The sequence below is a fragment of the Lygodium microphyllum genome, chromosome 18, assembly GCF_053477565.2.
Source record: "Lygodium microphyllum isolate KBCC chromosome 18, Lygodium_microphyllum_v1.1.10, whole genome shotgun sequence".
In the NCBI taxonomy this organism is placed as follows: Eukaryota; Viridiplantae; Streptophyta; class Polypodiopsida; order Schizaeales; family Lygodiaceae; genus Lygodium; species Lygodium microphyllum.
In genome coordinates, this window is record NC_141152.1 from 44,333,325 (window position 1) to 44,342,866 (window position 9,542).

Sequence of the window (9,542 nt, forward strand, 5' to 3'; positions counted from 1 at the left end):
TTGGCTCGAGATACATGTGCTACTCCTCGCTCTTGTGGCAGTTCCGAAGAGCGTGGCTCAAGTGATTGCGGTGGAGGAACGGACGTAGTGTCTCCGTCTCGTCATTCTACTGGAGTTGCGTCACCTCCAGGATTTGTCACACCTGTGGGGATGTCTACTCCACTCACTCAGTCGTCCGTAGGTGGCACGCCTATGGGTGCTACTCTGATAGATACTACCCCGGTCGGTACACTAGATGTACAGGGGTCTCCTAGATAATGAAAATGCATAAGCTAGTTCAAACTATGCATAGATATTGGCTAAGTATATAGATTAGAACACAGGCTATGAAAATGCATAAGCTAGTTCGGACTATGCATAGATATTGGCTAAGTATATGCATCGACCAAAACAATGCCTCATGAGTATGCAAAAATGGGTTTTTAAAAAATCAGATAGTTATTGGTTGCACAAAATTGACAATGCAACCTTAGTGATAGGTCTTTAGGCCTTTGTAGTTAACATGCGACCCTCGAGTAAGTTACTCATGAATATATGTGTACATCATGTGGGTTCAAAATAAGGTATTTTTAAAATATCAATTTTATACCATTTTTACATACACAAGGGTGTAATATAAAAGCATTATTTACAGATTGAATAGAAAAGGGTTATGTTTTATTCATGAAAAAATTATGAATAAAGATATTTATAAATGGGCCTTGAACATATGTGATGTAGATGATATACATATAGTAACGTCCTTGAGATGCGACCTTAGTCATTTGCAAATTGGCCATAACACCATCCTTCCTTGATGTTTCGCTATCCGAGGCCTCAACTTTTAATGCCATAAGGCTAAACCCTTTTTATCCATAATTAGATTGTTCATTTTATGTGGCCCTATTATTATTTAAACAGCCATTCAAACAACCATGTGGCCTTGATCATCGGGTTTTAGGCCTTAATCTAAATTAAATGATCAAGTGGCTTGAAAAATGGATGCGTGGACTTGACATAGGCCTCTAGACCTTTATACCAACGAATTGGCTATTTAAATAGCCATGTGGCTAACAACTCACTTGAATTGGCCTTTTGTCAAATGCCACTGAAAGAATAAAAAATGAATTGATAGTGATGGGCGCCCCCACTGCCTGCAGTGCGCATGTGCGGTACCGTCAGTATAGTAATACACATGTGGCTAGGTAGAGGCTCCTTTACCCCCAACAACCTCCCACTTAAAGGTAAATCAGCCTCAGTGGAGGAGTGAAAATGCATTACAACAATGGCAACTCAAGGGATGATGTTGTCTTACGACAATTCAATGTATCCCATTTCACATATTGCCATGGCTTCATTTGCTCAGTCTAGCCCAAAGAGCTTTCCACAAGGTGTACATCAAATGCAAAGTTGTCATTGTGGACATTGTGGTAGTAGCAACAAAATGCATGAGACCAACACGCCATTGGACATATGTAGCCATGGCACCAACTAGTTGTAGCCCCAATGCCAGAATATTCTACATCATGCATCTCGTGTGGAGTACAATTGCATCCATCACTATGGTGGAATATTGGTTAGATTCAGCCACCTTTGATTTCCTTATCTTAGGTCTTGATAGTGCATGCAAAGGTGCCTTTGGCTGACACATGTTTGCCTAAATAATTGGGGATTGTTACACTCAGAGCATACACACTTATTACATTTAGAGCATACTTTCTCGCTATGTTGACACCTCCTTAACTTGTGGTTCTCTCTCTTTTTTATGGCCTAATGTGTATCTCATGTAATATTGTTGCCATATTCCACAATACACCCTATGATGAAGCAGTGTACACACCCTCAGTGTTTTGCAAGTGTATCAAACCAAGTTCTTTGGTTGGGTGGACAACACATAGCATCAACGAACATGAGCAAGGTATATATAGTTGGATATGATAAAAGTGATGACAATCAAATTGTACCTCTAACACTTGCAATATGCATCAATTGTAAGGTTCTAAACTTCTTCTTTTGTATGGATGCAAGTGCTAGGTGCAACCTTTCCATATCTTCTCATTTACTTTGTTCTCTATTTTGTTGTTGCAAAGAATTTACATTTTCTTAATTTGTAGTTATGTGCCTCCTTACATGCTCCTTATAATTCTTAATAGTTTGTAATCAAACCCTCCTTTCTGAACCTCGCATCTCTTGATCATAAAGGTAATTTATTAGTACATTTTTTTAGTGTATTGTCATTTCCTTGTTGTAACACCCCTCTCTCTCTCTCTCTCTCTCTCTCTCTCTCTCTCTCTCTCTCTCTCTCTCTCTCTCTCTCTCTCTCTCTCTCTCTCTCTCTCTCTCTCTCTCTCTCTCTTTGTTTTGATGATACTCAGCAACCACACTATTTGAAAATTTTGGTGATACCCATCACCCTCACATGTTGAGTATTATTTTGGAATAGATTCTCTCTCCACTATGGAACCTACTATGTTTATTGAGTATTTTGAAATTTTGTTTCTACCCTCCTTCACTAGTTATACATGGGGTAACTTCATATTGTGAAGTAGTGAAGCCTCTAGCTACCTATATACTTGATGATACTCGATGAAGGAAATTGGTTCATAATTCTTTCCAATCATACCTTTGTTATTTGGGTGCCTGCTTTTAATATGCTTAGTTGAACTTTTACTTTAATAGACAAAATAGACTTTTATCATTCAATTTTATACTTTGCTAAACTATAAAATACTATTTGTAAATGAATGTACTTAAAAACCTAATTAAATAGTTTTTTACATTTGAATGACCTACTTTTAGGATTGCTAAACAATTGATGTTCAATAAGTTTTAGCAATAGTTGTTCTCTCTCTGATAGTTTACTAGTTATTATGACATATTAAAAGTTGGAGTGATATCATGTTCCATACATTGGTTAAGGTGACTTTGTTCTTACAATTGTCTAGTCATTGGAACTAACTAGTAGCTACATTGAGAAAGTTTATAGTGGGGCATATGAATTGCTTTAGCCTATCACCTTAGTGTAAATTGGCCCTTAGTACCCTTTTTCAATTCCCTAACCTTTCATACAATCCCACTATCTATTGATTAGTTTTGCCATCTTCCTTGATGTCTCTTTTGTGGCTCTCTCACACAACTTCCTATTAGTTTAGTTTGAACTAAGTTGGCTATGGCTGTGTACTAGCTATGTCACCTCTCATTTGAGACCACACAATGGTCATCCAAGAGTTGATCTTCCTCTTAATGTTTCAAATGCATTCCTTATAGTGCATTTGAATGCATAGGATGTTGATGGTATAAGGCTACTCTTGACCATTTATTGAGACCCACCTAGCCTAAATCCTAATATTGTTGTGCTCCATAATACCATGAATTAATTGCTTAATGTATTAAAGTAATCTTTTTGCTATTCTTTATTGCTATAAGTAGATTATTGTTCAATGCATTTGATAGTCTTGATTCAAGTACATTTTTTATTTTAAAGCTTATAGCATTTTTAAATCAATCGTATTCAAATTCCTTTTGATTTATCAAGAGTCACATTTCTAATTTGTACTATGATTTAATTAAGATTTTGTATTTTGGTTAATAGAGCTAATGATGTATGAGAGCGAAGTTTTGATGCTGAGAAGTGCTTAAAAATAGCTAAAAATTACAAATATCAAGGGAAAAATATTCAACGTCGAAGGCGGCGGCTCCAGCTAGCACAATTTTAAGCGGCAAAGTGCTTAAAAGGCACCTGAGCGACACTTGTGGATTTTTGATAATTTTTCAGAATGCCGTGTAGATTGCCAGGAGTTGCCGGCCAATGCGGGATGTCAAGCTGGACGTTCAAGATTTTTCAGAGCTCGATTCGGAGTCCGGACGGGGAAATGGCCAAGGAAACGGTCAAGATGCGAAGGGGTGGACATTAGAGAGGCCAAGTGGGTGGTGACCTTTGGGAGCCCCCAAAATTTTAATGTAGCATGAAATTTTTAGGCAAAAACGTGGAGAGAGAATCGTGGAGATGGTGCCATCTGCTTGCGCCGAAATTTGCGCTTCCCATGCTGATGAGCAATCTTCAGCCTGCAAATAACCCCCCCAATGATCATGGGCATTGATTCAATGTGTGTGTGTGTGTCTCTCTCTCATATATATAACTTATTTTTCCCTTTGGATGCTGACTCTATCGACGTGCTTTGCCCATCAAATGGTGGCCTCAATGGAGATCTCTGATTTCAGTCTTTCTCTTTCCTCCCTCTCTCTCCCTTAAGGGGATGTTTTTGTGGATGAAGACAATGAAGAATGGTGGAGGAAAGCTTGTCCGGATAAGACCGGATTGCTTCCGGATGGATGAAGACTTGAAGAGTGCTATTCTTGAAGATGCTGAGCATTAAATGCATGCTGGAAATCAGCCCCGTAATCAAGACCAAGAAACCGAGATCTGAAAATAAGCAGTAATGTTATTTTTATGAAGAAAAATGATCTTTTTATGCTATTTGCTTTATGAAATCTTGTTCATATGGGATGAAAGTTCTTTATGACATTGTTTGCCATGAGTTTGATCAGTTTATGCTCTGAAAATCAGAAAATATAAGGCTACATGGCTGGAATTAGTGTTAAAATGCATGAAAGACGCGCGGTTTAAGGGTAAAATTGGATTTTTTACTATATAAATGAAAAATATGATATGTCACACCAACTAAATCTGAGTTTTTGCTGTCAATGAACCTAAGGGCCACAACCCACAATCAATTTTCATTTTCAATCATTATTTATTAAAGGAAAATAGAGAAAAATGCCCCAAAAATGGAAAAAATTGGATTAAAATTAGGAAAAAATGAAAAATGGACTGAAGAAAATTAGGGAAAATTATATCTATGTTTGTGCAATGTATAACGATGGCAAAGCACGAGGTTGGCCTCAGTTTGTCCCCGTTTCTATGTTTTGTGCATATTTATCATTTTTAAAAAGGGAAAAATACATGGAAACCCTATCTAACTGATCAATGATGCAAAATGCTAAGACTTGGATGAAAAGGGACTGAAACATGGAAAGATAAGAAAAGATTTGATTTATGCATTACACTTGGCAAATAGGAAACAATTTAAATAAAGAGGATGGTAGCATGAGTATATGGCTCGGTGCCTCCTTTCAACGCAACACGCGATAGTGGAATTCATGGAAAGAATGTTTTATGCACCATGCACCATGCTGATTTTTCTTTTGTCTGAGCACATATCCATACACGATTTGCATTAAGCATAATAATTAAGAGGTATCAGAGAAACCTCCTGGATGCATGGCACTTGTCTTCCTTAGGTTGTGACCAACAATGAGCGTGAGAGGATGTCCTAAGCTGTAGGTTAGTCGTTGGGTCCTAAGGGGAAATTGTAGTGAGGAATGGTACATCCTGGAATGTAAAATATTGTTACCTTGAGAGGAGGTTGTGCTCATATGTGTTATATGTTTAGCAGTGCATCAAAGGGCCAATCCCTGAGATGTAGGAGAGCTGCAGTGGGGCTCCGACTATTAGTCGGTGGAGTGCCTCCTATATGTGTGTGACGAGGCGTTATGCCTAAGTACTTTGGGATCTCCCTCTAAGGAGTTTTAGGGAAATGTTGGACTATAAACTATGAACGCAGGAATTAAGCTTTAGGGCGGTTTGTCATTTAGCATTAGATTGATGCTCTTGGTCCACGAGGCCGTGAGGGTGTTTGTGTGTCATGAGCATGAGGTCCGGCTAGTGCTATAGCCAGTGCCGGCCCATTTCAGGTCCCATCAATGTAATCTTATATTTGAGCCTTTCATTGATAAGTAACATTATTAGTGGCACTATATATATTTTTATAAGTAATATTGATTAAAATATAAGTAAGGTAGTTTTATATTGATTAAAAATAGTATTATAAACATGTAAGTTTTATATTGATTTAAAATAATAATAATATGAGTAACATTGCTTAATGGCATAAGTTATCCACCCTCCCCTTCTACCCCTCGCAATTATGTTCCAAATTGCAATATAAATAGAGAAGTATTCTATTAATTAAAATTTATCACAAAGGCATATTATTTTAGTTATTGTAAATTACAACATAAACAAGGTAGTTACATATCAAGTTAAAAGAGTAATGGTTTTTGCATTTATAAGCAACATTTCTTAATGACATAAGTTATCCACCCTCCCCGAGCTCTCCCCTATTTAATTTTGTTGCAAATTGCAATATAAGTAAGAAAGTATTTTATTAATTAAATTTGTTAATAAATTATATAATATTTAGATTTTAACTTCGTACATAGAACAATGATGGTCCGTGGTAGTACTTGACCCTATACATGGCTCCATTTACCCTACACTAATATTTGATGCCTTAATACAACCATTGCTTTGTTATGAAATGCTCTAGGATATATTATCCAGCGTACTATTGCTGTTAAATCAAGTTTTGTATAGCTTGATTACCCTAACTTCATAATTTTGGTTATTTTGACTAAATTTTAATAACTCTACATTGTTAATCAATTAGTACTTGGAGCTTGTATAATGGATGAGTGTATTGATTAATATTGTTGCTTGATAGCATGAAGTCTTTAATTATTAAGGATTTCAATCTTAGCTTAACACCATTTAGGTTTTTTAAATAAAAAAGGGGGGAAATGCTTATTTAACCAATGGCTTTCCCTCTAAATAGGGTTCTTACCATCCCTTATAATGTGGCTATCTTCTAGTACAATCCCTTAAACATGGTTTCGATAAGTAATGAAATATTGATATGGGGCTTTAATCATGATACCTTATATATATATAAAATTCAATGCAGTGTGAGTCACTAATCGCATTTTTATCTTTATAATGCAATAATTGCTCTAAATAAGTTGCGTTTGTAATTAGTTTTTGAAATCACCAATTATATGTTTGACCTAATTTCTCCCTATTTTGGTTGAATTTATGATTGATAACATTCATTGCAACATGCATTAGATATTATGCGAATGGCCCTTCAAAACAAAAGCTCTATTCTTAACCTCTTAACAATGTTGTCAAAACTCTAACTACCCTAATCAACCGTAAACTAATAGTTCCCATATGACCCAACTATAGGCTAGCTTTTAGCTACCTTTGATCTTAACACTTATGACCAAGACTTTTCATGGCTTTTTCCCTAGTTTACTCTAGTACCCAACCCCTGTGTTTCTTTCTATTTATTGGTAACAAAAAAACCCCCCTCTTTCTTGAATGTCATTCCTTAAAGCTATGGGCCTATATAAGCTCATGCTAGCCTTGAGCCCACTCTCATCAATTGCACTCTTCTTTATTCCTCTTTGCATATCTCAAGATTTAGGGACACTCGTTTTGAGTAGCTTAATGGACATGACCAAGTTAAAGTTGTCTCATGAGGGTGATCGGGATAAGAACTAGATATTGCCCTTTAACACTTGGAATACAAGTTTGATTCTCTAGTCCTCACTAATAATCTAAGTATGTCTAGTTTTCTAGGTAACAAGTGGTGTCCCTCCCTCCAAACATGTTTTCTTTGATTGTGCTCAGGTTATCACTTGTAATTTGAGCTTGATGTTATATGCCTTATGATTTGATGTCATTACAAAATGTTATTTATTAATTGTTAAGATTTTACTATCTCAATACTTTGTTGAAACACACATGGGCGTGAGTGCATGCGTGCACACACACACACACACACACACACACAGATGTTTAGTATAGGAAATTGATGAGAGAGAATTTTCTATCACTTACACAGCTTCAATAGAAACTGTAAAGAGTAAGCCATCACATATTAGTCATGCTATTGCCACTTTTTGAAAATGCAAGAAATATAAGACATAGAATTTTTCATACTTTCGAAACCTATGTTCTAAAGGAAAAAATGACCCCTTCTTGTTTCTATGTGACCATTTTGAATCATTTTTTGATTTGGCTTCATCCCAACTCTATACCCCTAAAGGTAAGGAGCTGTAGGGTTGTACGATGGTAGGTTTTAAATTCTTGACCTCCCATTACTCATGTACTCATCCCATTGATTCAGTTGCCACTTATTGGCATTTGCCCCTCCTTATTGCCAAGTCCTTGAAAGGGAAAGCTGAAAAGTTATGCCTACCTTACTAATAAGGTTCTTTTTTTTTTTGGAGGGGGCCCTAAAAATAGAAAACCCTAGTATCTACATAAGACAAAAGAGGCTTATTTAAATGAGAGATGTATTAAGGGCCATTTCAAACTCGTTCGGACAGCTTACTCTGAACTGATGACAAATGGGTGGCTCGACTTCAAACTAACTAGATACTAGGTGCTCTGCACCCAGATTCCTTCAGTGCTTCATGCCGATATTCTCCCAATGCTTTGCATTAGTCTTCCATTGAGGTTCACAAGCATGTCCTTCTTTGTCTTTTTACACAATACCATACATGATGTTGCTTGTCTATGATCATCATGGCTTCCATCTTAACTTTTAATGTTAATGGTGGGAATGATACTCTTTGAAGGTTAAGGGAGTGTGTAAATATCTTTAGCACGAGACCCATCAAACCATGAATGACCAACTATTTATTCATTAGAGGAGTATAGCAATGGGTAGTAGAATTTAGTAATAACTTCCAATTTTAGAAACCTACTAAGTGAGCATATAGTGCAATATTGAAAAATTGAAAGTCAAGAATACTTGTATCAATGCAATATATCAATGCATGTGCTTGACATAGATGCAAAATAGTTAACATGTGGCTCTAGCCATTATTATGGATCGAGTTCTTTCTCTCACTTAAAATAATTCTAATACAATAATGCTTAAGAGGAATTGCTATTGAGTGACAAAGTCTCGAAGTATTCCATCCAAAAGTCCATGAAATACTTTTTCAAAGTTTCCATAAGAAGCCTTAAGGGGTTATGATTAGGAAGCCCTAAGGGCTATCAATAGACCCAAACTCAAATACATGGAATGTGGGGAGATTATGGGAGACGAAGGTGTCAAGGAGACACCAATGCTACAACCCCTTAAGGTGGAGGGGGATTACAAAGGTGATTGGATGTCAATAGAGTGTGAAAACCTCACAAATATATGTACCCATGTTAGATGGCATGAAGGATAGCACTAGTTTGATCATAGTGCCTAGAGTCATCATGGCCATGTACTTTTCTACTAAAGGAGACATTTGAGGCATCCTCTTACTAGTGAGAAAAAAATATATTGGGAAGAGCCATTCTCAAGACTCTCTTTTATCCACATTGATATTCTATACAATTATATCACATAATTTCCATTCCTCTCGAATTCTCTTTGGTGATGCAATAACTCTACCTTCTGATCCATAATCATAAGTTGATATGGTTGAGAATGCAAATTATGTGGTTGAAAATCTCCAAGTTAAACATGGAATTTACACGTGCAAGTAAATCAACCAAATGAGGAACCTTTTTATGTGTAGTCATGTATTCTATGGGCAACATCTATATGATCTTATAGCAAAAAAGCCACTTTTGTGACAATTTGGACCTTTTATAAAAAATTCCATTTCTCATCAAGCGAAAGACTTAGAAGAAACGGTTTTTGGGAAATGTGATAAGC